Raw genomic sequence first — 14,043 nt, forward strand, 5'->3', positions numbered from 1 at the left:
GCAGAAAGCTCAGATCGTACACAAGAGACCTTTTAAAGCACAGAGGGCAAGCAGGAGGTCGGCGGGTGTCAGAGTGCATCTATTTCACCAGACGCATAGTTCAGAGAGGTCCACGTTACGCTATCAGTAGGGCGCCGGATCAGGACATGGTCCTCTCAGACTTGTTACTTCTGCTAAGTATATGGACTTAACACCAGAGAGCTAGAGGATTGGTTATTGTTCCATGTGATTCAATCTGGATGGTGGAAAATGTCTCAAAATTGATAGTCAATATCAATAAAGGCAACTGGTGAGCTAAGAGTCAGAGACGGAGTTCAGAAATTCAGTGGTGCAAACTTATGATAAAGAAATGTCAACAGCCATATGCAGTAGACTACTCACAACTGTTCTTACTGTATAATGTATGAGCAATCTAAAAAACATGTCTAAGCATGCCCTATTACATTTTGTATGTAACTACTTCACACAGCATGATAATGCAGTCATTAGGGCAGGCTGCTTAACTGCTACAAGGACACCACAACATTGGCTCAGATATACAAGCCTATGGCCACTAGGCTGTGTTCAGTGCCAGCGAAACAATACAATTTAGAGATAATCCTTATCACTGGATTACTGCTAATTATGTTTGGGCTTCCAGTTTCCTATTAATGGTGTTCCTGTTGGATAGAAGACAGAGTTTGTGTTGGATGGAGGGAGGGGCTTACCATAGAAATGGTCAGAATAGAAAGAACAGAATTAAGGGTTGCCCTGATTAGGCCTACAGTTGACTAGTTACTTGTTACTTACCGAGGCCCTTATACTGTAGTTTATGTAACCTAGCACGATGTACAACTATGGCTAACGGCCACTGAAAGAAGGTCTTTAGCTGACATGAATGGGGTTCCTTTCAGACTTTTCAGGAGTGGATTTGATGTGTGCTCCTTGACTCCTCAACTTCAGTATATAATTCCCTTTTTGTCCCATATATTACCGTCTCCTGTTCAGTTCATAATGTCTATAATACAATTTTCTGGCAATAAAAGATGTGTGCGACGCTGATGTGTGATAAGATCTAATGAATTAGCCGTCCCACCTCCTGCACTTGCATACATTTATAGAGAGAAGAACAAAACGACAACACAGACAGTGATGTCCTCATTTGATTCCTCCATGATGACATCTGTCCCCTGTGTTGCTGGAGCTCTTTCAATAATGCAGGTTTGTCGTTACGCCTCAAAAAACACACTCACACACACTAATACGTCAGTGAGTGACAGGAATCACCATGTGATTGACAGGGTAAACATGATGCGCTCGGTGCTCCGTAACAAAGCTGGCAGACATCAAGGCATCCAGATGGGCTCGCACAGTCCCCCGGAGAGAGGATGTCAAGACTAGTTAGCATTTAACAATCCAGGCCCAACACCTGCTGCTACTGCTCATCCAATGATCTTCACTAACTACCCCATCAACTAGCAGAGGGCTTGTCATGTTATACATCACTCTTCATTTGATCAAACCTGCCATTGGAAATGGGGAAGCAGAAGATCTATTTTGGATTTATATTTGGTTGAGTTGTCAACTAATGTGAATTCAACGAGAATTCACCATGACATTGGATTTCGGTTAAAAATTGGGTGAAGAAAAGGCGAAATTCCCTTATGTTGATGACTTTCTGCAAATCCAGTCAGTTTTCCACGTTTATTCAACGTCATCACATTTAATTGTTTTTGCTGAAATGACGTGGAAACAATGTTGATTCAACCAGTTTCTTTTCAGTGGGAAGTGACCTGTGTCTATTCCTAATGAATCGTGATCTTCACTACACTTACCCCTTTGTTGTCTAGCTACCTCACAAGAAATCCATCTGCCTTGAGGAGAGAGCAACTCCTTGTCTCCCAAGAGGGTAGACTTTAACTTGCTCTGAGCCAGTTTGTTTTGTGACCTCAATTTGTATTGCTTGAGCAAATGTTCCTTGTCTAGATAGGTTTGACATTTCAAAGAAATTTGTGTTTATTCTGTCAAAGGGACCTCATAGCATGGGTTTGTTAAAGCCTCGACATGAAACAAATGCAGACTTCCATAACTGACATATGGCCGTTCTGCTTCAGAAGATACACTTGATAACTAAGATTCACTTAATGGGTTCATGCATGCACTCGGTTATCCTCCAAAGTCTGTCTCTACTTGTCACGTCCTGACCAGTGTAAGAGGTCATTTTCTATAGTAGATGACAGGGGGTGTTTGGTTGACAGTCTGGGTTGTTATTTCTATGTTTTGGGTTCTAGGGTTTCTATTTCTATGTTGGGTTTTGTTTGGGGTTGATCTCCAATTGGAGGCAGCTGCTTCTTGTTGCCTCTGATTGGAGATCATATTTATGTAGGGGGTTTTCCATTTGTATGCCGTGGGTTGTTAATTTTGTGAGTAGTGTATGCCTGCTCTGCGTCACGGCTTTCTCGTTTTGTATTTCAAGTTTATTGTATATTGCATTAGTTTCACGATTGAATAAAAGATCTGGAACTACGATCACGCTGCATATTGGTCCGATCCTTCTGAAAGCCCTGACACTACTCCTCTCTACCCCTGTCCACATGTACAGTATACTGTATTACCTCAATTACCTCAACTACCTCGTACCCCTGCACATTGACTCGGTACTGACTCCTTGTGTATAGCCTCGTTGTTGTTTTAATTGTGTTACTATTTCCTTTTTTAATTTTGTAAATATTTGTCTTGCTTTTTAATTAACTCTGCACTGTTGGGAATGGGCTCATAAGTAAGAATTTCATTGTGAAGTCTACACCTGTTGTATTCAGTGCATGTGACCAATAAAATTGCCACGACTTCCGCCGAAGTCGGTCCCTCTCCTTGTTTGGGCGGCGTTTGGCGGTCGACGTCACCGGCCTTCTAGCCATCGCCGATCCACTTTTCATTTTCCATTTGTTTTGTCTTTGTTTTACACACCTGGTTTCAATTCCCCAATTACGTGTCCATTATTTAACCCTCTGTTTTCCCCATGGTGTTTGTGCGTGATTGTTTTATGTATGTTCGGTCCGTTATTGTGGGCTCGGTATTACGACATGTTATTGGAATATTTGAGTAAAGTTACTTCTGTTACTCATCTCTGCTGTTCTGCGCCTGATTCCTCTACACCAGCTACACCCAGACCACTACAATAATGTGATTTGATTTTGATTTGAAAAGGTCTCGTATAGCTACCAAAATGTATCAGATTCAGTTAGTAGCATAAATCAGATTCAGGTATAACATACAATGCCTCATATACACATGATACTGTCATTGTTGTTCACAGTGCTTGACTTGGACTGAAATAAGTTCTGGTTCTCATTTTTGGTGCAGGTACTGTTTATATTTAGGGGCAAGAGCTCAAAAGTACTTTGTGCTAATATTCTATAGGAGGAACAGGAGCTCAAGCAGTAGAACATTTGAAGTGCCGGTGAGCTCTGGTGAGCTCCTGCCCAAGTCAAGAACTGGTTGTTCAGTTAAATAATATCCCCTATGCACATGGGTCAGAACACTAATAATCCGTTGATGTAATTCTATCCCTGCTCATGGGTCTATCTTTGTGTTAATAATTCAGAGACTCAAAAAGCATCAATCTCATGGGCTAAATCATTAAATTGTCGAGAGGTCGGAGCCAGGAGAATCCTCACAATTGATTTTCTTCTCAAGTGTTCCTGCTATGCCTGTACTTAGATGCTATTACCGCTCAAACCCATAGGCTATTAGATTATCAAAGACCATGGTGACCTGATCAGGAAATACAGTACATTTCTCAGGAAAATACTAATGTTGTTCAATTCTCCCATAGGCACTTGGTTATGATACTTATCCTCAAAATGGGATTTTGCTTCAGAATCGCATTTATATATACTCACCTGTTACATCTGCTCCTGCCATGCCCTCTACTGCTCATCCTGTGTCTCCTTGACCTGCTGCCACTCCACCAGTGCTCTCTCCCTCTCTCTGTGTGTGTGTGTGTGTGTGTGTGTGTGTGTGTGTGTGTGTGTGTGTGTGTGTGTGTGTGTGTGTGTGTGTGTGTGTGTGTGTGTGTGTGTGTGTGTGTGTGTGAGATTGTGTGGGCGGCGACAGGTGTGCTGGAGTCGGAGCAGATCCCCACCAGCTGCAACTTGTTCCATAATCAAGACCTCTACAAACACTCAGCCCTGCCACTTCCACGTTGCCAGATCATAGCCTCTGCTCAGTCAGTCTGCGTTTTAGCCGTTGTCTCACGCATAGATCCTGTTTTCATGCTGTGCCTGTTTTCTCTTGCCTGACGCTGTTTTCTCCCCGCTAACTGTCCACTCTGACTCTGGTCCCTGTCTCCAGCCCCACGTCTCGTCAGTTCTGCCACCCTGCCCAGAACACCCACCCCACTGCTTCCTTGGATTCCGCTCCGGACCTACTTACCCAGCCCCAACTCCTCTTGCTCCAGCCTTAGCCTCAGAACCTGGCGTCCTGCAACCCACCCAAGCTTCCCCTGGCCTGCACCCCATCTTTCCCCTGCTTTTCAATAAATAACCTTGGATACCTTATCCCAATCTCCTAGTCTGAGTCTGCTCTTGGGTTCCACTGCTCCGCTCTGCGTAACACTCACCATTGCTACTGGGTGTTCAGACAAAGTGCTCTCTTCACACACTGATTTGTAAAAGCCTCACTTCAGGGACAGAGTTTCCTCTCGTGTCCTTGTTCTCTGCTGCCCACAGAGAACATGGAGATAAGTGACAGTAACAAATTGATATGAGAGATGAAGTGGCAGACACAAGAACGGGCAGGCAGGCGGCAAGCACCGACTGGTAGGCTGCCCTAAAAGCTTTTGTTTCAAAAAGGCCTGTTGCAGAGTTCTTGGTCACAGTTCTCAAGCTTTACAAGCTTTCCACAATATGTAAAGAGCTTTTCAACAGCAAGCTAGCTACTCACCATACCATGGTGATTACAAAGACACTCACTCAAGATAAATGAGTATCATCTGTAATATTGTCAAACATATGAATATGCTATATTGATCTTATATGTATGTCATTAGCTTTATAGGTCTAGGGAGAAGTTAAAACAAGTTCCACTGAGAAGGATCTGAGTCACGGTCAATGCAGTGATGACAGTGAGGTACAGCCGTATTAGAACAATTTTACATTTACCCTGACCCCTGAGTGCCTATAAATGACTGAGGTAAGATTTAGGAGTGAAATAGGGCAAAAGTGACCAGGGGCTTGGAAGATCACTCTCAAATAAGCCTAGAGTACAATATCTGGTAAAAATGTAATTTCCCCCTTGCAGAGATGATGATGCATTAGGACAGAGGCAGCAGTGTTCCTTTCCTGTCCAAATGTCTCTACTCTATAGAAAACCCCCATGCAGTCATTATCACTGACATGATGACCTATCTCCTAAAGAGATCCTCTTGACGATGGTAATTTCCTCAGATGAGGCCAATAGGGGTCTGATGAGAGGTCAGAGACTGAGGATCATGGGAGGTCAGGAATTAGACCCTGATCTACTCTGACCACATGATGCCTGGCTGCTCCTTGCACTGCTGATGCGTGACTCACCGCTCACCCAGACATGTGAGCGAAAATGTGAGAGGCAAAAGTACATTCAAGAGCAGACTGTGTCCTCTCCTCAGAGTATTGTCAGTGCTCTTCTTACTGTATACACCAGAGAAATGGAGCGGAATTGCTGCCTCCGCCGGCAACTCCAACTGAAAAAGTGGGGCAAAGGGATTTTCTCCCGGGTGTTAGTCCACTACTATTATTATGTTATTATTGCTACTTTCTGGTTACTGGGAGAGAGCAGAGCAGAATTTGTACAACATTTGGGAATGCAAATTTCGTATTAACTCATAAAGGGCCATAAACGGTAAAGACCTGTAGTATCAGCAGGAACCACACGCTATAAGTACAGCACTATCTATACATAACATTCCAGTAGCATAGAACTGACATGCAGTTGTCTCCATGCATCGTTGGCCGGTTACTCGAAGTCTGTTGATCAGGAGGAGAGTTCATTGGATTGGATTAGAATAATTGATTAAACCAAAGCTGTACTTGACAAGGCTTATCAATTGGTTGTTTTTCCCCAACATAAAAAAGCAGATTAAGGTTCAAACAAATACATCACACATCCAGCACAGATTAACTGGAGAAACATCTTTATATATCTATGTGGGACGAACGCAGCTTAAGTGTGCGGTTGTTCCTACATGATGCAAAGCGACATTCAGTACTAAAACGCCTCAGAGATAAATTGCAGTTTATTTGCCAAAACGTTTGTTTTATTTTGTTTCCATTACAAGAGACCCCTATGATGTATTTAACATTGCTAATCATGTGCCCTCAGCAAGCGAAGCTTTCTCCTATTTTCTAACCTCATGGATGTAACTTATGTCTCGTACTGTAGTTCAAGAACAATGTTTCAAAATCATTTGCTTTCCTACTTCATTCAAGCAAAAACTGTGGTTTGCTTCACTACCCAGGGTATTTTTAAGGATAATCCTGTCAGGTTTAGCCTGGCATCATGTCAACAGACTGGTAGCTGGTGTTATCTCTTTCTCTCTCTCTCTCTCTCTCTGTCCTATATCTGGGAGGGCTTCAAAAATGTTCAACTCATTCAACTCTTTGATTAGGGACTTTATGAAATGAATGAAATTAAAGAGACCATTATGATTCATTGTCCTTTGCTGCAGCATTGTCTCACTAACTCAAGCACAGTGATAAGTTATCCTTATTTGACTCCTGGCTGCCTGCAGAGAGAAAGGCCCCAGACTTTTGTTCCAGGGGACCCAACTGTGCCTGTTAATCTTATTACCTCTCAAATCCCCTTTGACATCACAGACGATTCTCTTCACATATTCATTTTCCTGCCTGTTGTTTCTCCTTGTTTCCTGATTATTTTCCACAATCTGAAGCAATTCTTTTTAAAGGCTCACATCTGGCCCCACTGAGCTTTCCCAGCATGCAGCATGATGAGAAAATTAAAACATGTCCCCTGCTAACTCCCCCTCGTTGGTGACCTACAGTGTCTGTTCCTCCTGTCTGAAGGCCTCTGTTTCCCTCCATTCTCTGGGCTCATTTATTGTGAATTTATCTGATGCCAGTGAAGTCAGAAGAGACTGGCCAAGGGCAGGAAATGTAATATCCCTGTTCCACCTTAATCTCATCTGTGACCACCCATCCGACGGGTCAACAGAATGGGGCACAGACAGTAATGAAAAACAAACAGACATTCTCCTCTGGGTCCATTTACAGCTTAGAACAAGATAACGTAAAGTTCAGAGCTCTGCCTCTGATATTATTATAGACTTATGACATGCATGTGAATTTTGAATTAAAAAAACATATCTCTAAACACTGCAACAGCAGTTTAGAAGTATGCTAGGCTTCCAAAATACACATACACACACACACCACACACACTGCACTATGCTGTCCAAAGAGGAATTTGGAGTCCATCCCCCAAAGACCTACCATGAAGACCAATAAAACTGCTTAGCTATTCAAACACCCTACACAGATCTCTTTAAAGTGTTAGAGAAGATACTGTATAAAGTGAATTAGTTATATATGCCAAACGCAGCGCCGTAATCCCTGCAGACGCACAAAAGGTACACAGAGCACCTGCCTCCTTCCTGTTGCCTTTAAGTTTTGCACGCTGTAATAATCTGTGAGCTCATTAACGTGGAGCTGTGTGTTTGTGTTTACTATTGAGAGGATCCATTTCAAATCTTTAAAATCTCCATATAAAACCCTAGTCCACTCTTAATAATTAATATGCACAATGTGGAGACATTTAGAAAAATGACTCAAGCTCCTTGAGGTTATTTATTTCATCTGTGCCTGTGGCCTATAAACTGTGTGGATTGTTCATGCATGCAGAGAGGGGATTAAAAGCATGAATCCCATGAATTATTCCCCGAATCACCAGACCACCACATTCCCTAGCTAAGAATCAATCGGTTGATTACTAGAGGGACTCATGGGACCCCAGAGCTTCCATCACAATGTAGGGGATGCCATAACCCATAATGAATCTGTATGAATCCCATCAAAGTATTGATCATGGAGATTGGCAATCACTGAAGATTTTCTGACATGATAACAGAGTATAAGTGTTCTCTGTGGCTCAGATGAAGGAGTGTGTCTGCAGACCAGCAGCCAGAGGAATACATTTACATCAGCATTGTTCACGTCAGTGGGACTTATCAAGTATCGTAAATAAAATAGAAATATAGCTCAAAACACACATTATGACAAGAGAGACAACACAATAATACATAGAGACCTAAGACAACAACACAGCATGGTAGCAACACAGCAGGACAACAACATGGAAGCAACACAACATGGCAGCAGCACAACATGGTAGCAGCACAAAACAGGGTACAAACATGATTAGGCACAGACAACAGCACAAAGGGCAAGAATGTAGAGACAAGAATACATCACGCAAAGCAGCCACAACTGTCAGTAAGAGTGTCCGTGATTGAGTCTTTGAATGAAGAGATTAAGATAAAAATGTCACTTTTGAGTGTTTGTTTGCAGCTTGTTCCAGTCGTTAGCTGCAGCGAACTGAAAAGACGAGCGACCCAGGGATGTGTGTGCTTCGGGGACCTTTAACAAAATGTGACTGGCAGAACAGGTGTTGTATGTGGAGGATGAGAGCTGCAGTATATATCTCAGATAGGGGGGAGTGAGGCCTAAAAGGGTTTTATAAATAAGCATCAACCAGTGGGTCTTGCGACGGGTATACAGAGATGACCAGTTTACAGAAGAGTATTGAGTGCAGGGATGTGTCCTATAAGGAGCATAGGTGGCAAATCTGATGGTCGAATGGTAAAGAACATCTAGCCGCTCGAGAGCACCCTTACCTGCCGATCTATAAATTACAATAAATCTAGCATGGGTAGGATGGTCATCTGAATCAGGGTTAGTTTGGCAGCTGGAGTGAAAGAGGAGCAATTACGATAGAGGAAATCAAGTCTAGATTTAACTTTAGCCTGCAGCTTTGATATGTGCTGAGAGAAGGACAGTGTACCGTCTAGCCATACTCCCAAGTACTTGTATGAGGTGACTACCTCAAGCTCTAAACCCTCAGAGGTAGTAATCACACCTGTGGGGAGAGGGGCATTCTTCTTACCAAACCACATGACCTTTGTTTTGGAGGTGTTCAGAACAAGGTTAAGGGCAGAGAAAGCTTGTTGGACACTAAGAAAGCTTTGTTGTAGAGTGTTTAACGCAAAATCCAGGGAGGGTCCAGCTGAGTATAAGACTGTATCATCTGCATATAAATGGATGAGAAAGCTTCCTACTGCCGGAGCTATGTTGTTGATGTAAATTGAGAAGAGCGTGGGGCCTAGGATTGATCTTTGGGGTACACCCTTGGTGACAGGCAGTGGCTGAGACAGCAGATGTTCTCACTTTATACACTGCACTCTTCAAGAGAGGTAGTTAGCAAACCAGGGCAAAGACCCATAAGAGACACCAATACTCCTTAGCCGGCCCACAAGAATGGAATGGTCTACTGTATCAAAAGCTTTGGCCAAGTCAATAAAAATAGCAGCACAACGTTGCTTAGAATCAAAGGAAATGGTGACATCATTGAGGATCTTTAAGGTTGCAGTGACACATCCATAACCTGAGTGGGAACCAGATTGCATTCCAGAGAGAATACTATAGATATCAAGAAAGCCAGTCAGTTGATTATTGACATGTTTTTCAAACACTTTTGTTAAACAGGGCAAAATAGAAATATGCCTATAACAGTTAGGATCAGCTTGATCTCCCCCTTTAAATAAAGGACAAACCATGGCTGCCTTCCAAGCAATGGGAACCTCCCCAGAGAGGAGAGACAGGTTAAAAAGGTCAGAGATAGGCTTGGCGATTATAGGGGCAGCAACCTTAAAGAAGAAAGGCTCTAAACCATCTGAACCAGATGTTTTATTGGGGTCAAGTTTAAGGAGCTCCTTCAGCACCTCGGACTTAGTGACCGCCTGCAGGGAGAAACTTTGTAGCGGGGCAGGGGAAGAAGAGGGAGGAGCATCGGGGCTAGTCCCATTAGAAGGAGTGGGAGATCAGGAAATGTTGGAGGCATGGCTGAGTCAAATAAGAATCCTGACTTAATGAAGTGGTGATTAAAAAGCAGAGCCATGTGATTCATCAGTAACAACCACATCATCAACTTTAAGGGACATGGGCAGCTGTGAGGAGGAGGGTTTATTCTCCAGGTCTTTAACAGTTTTCCAGAACTTCTTGGGTTTAGACCCACAGAGAGAGAACTGCTCCTTAAAGTAACACATTTTGGCCCTTCGGATAGCTTGAATGAACTTATTTCTAATTTGCCTGACCGAGAGCCAGACAGCCTGAGTATGCGTGTGCCAAGCCTTTCGCCAAATGCAATTCTTGAGGTGGAGTAACTCTGCAAGATCACGGTCGCACCAGGGGCTGAACCTGTTTTTAATTCTCATTTTCTTCATGGGGGCGTGTTTAAAAAAATATTACTGAAAATATCAAAAAAGAAGGTCCACGCGTCATCGACATAGGGGATCAAGATGATTGTATACCAATTTACAGAGGCCAGGCCATGAAGGAAGGCTTGCTCATTAAACATTTTTAGCAAGCGTCTATGACAAATCAGGGCATGTCATTTCACTGAGCAGCCATTACGATCACAGGCTGTAAAACAGTGATCACTAAGGTTATTACAGAAAACACCAGACTGATACCTGTCAGGATTATTTGTGGGGATAACATTGAGGAGAGTAGCCTTTTCTGGGTGTTTGGAGTCATACTTTGTGGGATTGGTAATAATCTGAGAAAGATTTAGGGAGTCCCATTACTTTAGGACTTAGTCAGGTGGTTTAAGCATGTCCCAGTTTAGGTCACCTAGCAGGACAAATTCAGACTGAGTGTAAGGGGCCAGGAGAGCGCTTAGGGCTGGAAGGGTACAGGCCGGTGGTGATGGAGGACGATAACATCCAGCAAAAGTCAACAAAGAGCTATTTGAAAGTTTAATGCTTAAAACCAGCACATCAAATTGTTTGGGGACAGACTTGGTGGAGACAACCGAGCACTGAAGGTGATCCTTGGTAAAGATTTCCACTCCCCCAAGATCTGTCTTGCTGAAAAAGGTTATAACCAGAAAGGTTAATATCAGTATTCAAAACATTCTTTCTTAACCACGTCTCAGTAATGACCAACACATCTGGATTGGAGCTGTGAACCCACACTTTCAATTGATCCATTTTAGGTAATAAGTTTCTAGTGTTAACGTGCAGAAAACCCAGGCTTTTACGAGAGCAGAAGTCTGTGAAACAGATATCAGAGCACAAGTCAGAATTCGTGCTAGCAACAGTAGATGGGCTAGGGTGTACATGCACATTTCCAGATATCATCAACAGTAATACAATCAAGGCACTTCAAATAATATTTTTGCAGGAATCTCCTTGCGAATGATTTGATTTATGACATTTGAATGTGCATTATATGGCAACAAGATCATATTATACAGCAATTTCATCAGGTAACTTGAATACAAACCCGGCGAGAGGTGGTTAGAATAGGATGGGAGGCCAAAAGTCTGTGTAACCAATAGAGAGTCAGAATCCCGAGTGTGGGAACAAATATATTCTGTCCCATAGTTGGGTAAACAAGAAAGTTCATAGTCAACAAAGCATGCAGGAGTCATGAGGCAAATATCAAAATGGAAAATGTAGAAGAAAAAAATATATAACGACTTGGGGATAGCCATTGTAAGTTCAGAGTCACTCGCCCCAACAGTGCCTGTGTGCTGGAGGTGAACGAAAGCTCGGTAGAGAGGGGGGAGTGTGGTGGGGGTACCTGTACAAGACAGGGGGAGACAGTCCAGGGCAGACGGTGAACAGATCGCCAGGTGGAATCCAAGCAGCAGTGCAGCAGGCAACAGGAGTAGGTGTTACACCCACTTGGGAGAAGCTTTTATTTCTGTAGGCAGATTTATTATATGACATTCCAGTGGATGGTCCCTGAACAGCAGGAGGGGGCTTCAAGGCCTCTGGATTTGGGTGGGGTAGCCTGCCATTTGTTGGCCTCAAAGGCTTCGACACCTCTCACTCCACACCTCCGCGCTAATTGAAGTTGTATCTGGTCTGTCTGGTCTGTCTCAGTTCCAGGTTGGATGGTGTATTAATCCTTCCAGGTAATGTTGTCCATAAATTAGGTTGTAGGTTTGGAGTTTTCATCTGGAGTGAATGTTATGCTGTGGAGGGTATCCTTAAGCTCTCAGAGTGATTAAGTTGATCTAACTCAAAATCTATCTTTTTGTAAAAAACACATTGAAAAATGTGAGAGCTCACATACAGCTGTGTGTCTCTCTCTCTCCCTCCACCTCTGAAGTAAATGTAATTGCCAAAATATACCTACGTTTCAAAAGTAAAAGTACAAATAATTTCTAATTCCTTATATCAAGCAAACCAGACGTCAACATTTTTTATTGATTTAAAGATAGCCAGGGACACATTCCAACACTCAGACATCATTTACAAATGAAGCATTTGTGTTTAGTAGAAGGGCCTTGGTCAGGGAGGTGACCAAGAACCTGATGGTCACTCTGACAGAGCTCCAGAGTTCCTCTGTGGAGATAGGAGAACCTTCCAGAAAGACAACCATCTCTGCAGCACTCCACCAATCAGGCCTGTATGGTAGAGTGGCCAGACGGAAGCAACTCCTCATAAAATGCACATGACAGCCCGTTTGGAGTTTGCCAAAAGGGACCTAAAGACTCTCAGACCATGAGAAACAAGATTCTCTGGTCTGATGAAACCAAGATTGAACTCTTTGGCCTGAATGCAAAGCGTCACGTCTGGAGGAAACGTGGCACCATCCCCACGGTGAAGCATGGTGGTGGCAGCATCATGCTGTGGGGATGTTTTTCAGCGGCAGGGACTGCGAGACAAGTCAAGATCGAGGGAAAGATGAACGGAGCAAAGTACAGAGAGATCCTTGATGAAAACCTGCTCCAGAGCCCTCAGAACCTCAGACTGGGGCGAAGGTTCACCTTCCCACAGGACAATGACCCTAAGCACACAGCCAAGACAATGCAGGAGCGGCTTCAGGACAAGTCTCTGAATGTCCTTGAGTGGCCCAGTCAGAGCCCGGACTTGAACCCTATCGACATCTCTGGAGAGACCTGAAAATAGCTGTGCAGCGATACTCAACATCTAACCTGACAGAGCTTGAGAGGATTTGCAGAGAAGAATGGGAGAAACTCCCCAAATACCAGTGTGCCAAGCTTGTAGCGTCTTACCCAAGAAGACCCAAGGCTGTAATCGCTGCCAAAGGTGCTTCAACAAAGTACTGAGTAAAGGGTCTGAAAACGTATATAAATGTGATATTTCCGTTTTTTCTTTTTTCTTTTGCCCCAAAAAATTTACAAATCTGTTTTTGCTCTGTTATTATTGGGTATTTTGTGTAGATTGATGAGGGAAAAAAACTATTAAATTCATTTAGAATAAGCCTGTAATGTCACAAAATGTGGAAAAAATCAAGGGGTATGAATACTTTCCGAATGCACTGTACCCAAAAAAACTACTTACTGTAAGTAGTACTTTAAAGTATTTGTACTTAAGTACTTTACACCACTGCATAATGTAGTTTGACAAGCATAGTTTAGTTAAGTACAGTTCTGTGTCTTGCAAGACTTTTTAGTTTTGTAATATTCCTCTCTAGCATGTTTTCGCAAAGAGGAAATTAATTTCAAGCCAGAGGCACTATGGGTTGAGTTACATCCATGTTTGTAGGCTATAGTTCAGATTGCAGCCTTGGTACTTAGACAATAGACATACAACTTCCTACATCCATTCACAGTGAATCGTTGTTCTCTCTGTAATGTAAAGGTCAGACTCCATAAATATACAGCACCCACTCCAGTGTAAGGTATGTTGATTAATGGACCTTGTCTCTACTGGCTTAGGGCAGTTTCTCTGGACCCCCGCAAAGTCCGGGTCTCTGTCGGGCCTGGGAGGCTGCTAGTTGCTGCAAAACTAGGTCTACTAGCTTCCACCTGCGATGG

The sequence above is a fragment of the Salmo salar genome, chromosome ssa11, assembly GCF_905237065.1.
Source record: "Salmo salar chromosome ssa11, Ssal_v3.1, whole genome shotgun sequence".
Taxonomy (NCBI): Eukaryota; Metazoa; Chordata; class Actinopteri; order Salmoniformes; family Salmonidae; genus Salmo; species Salmo salar.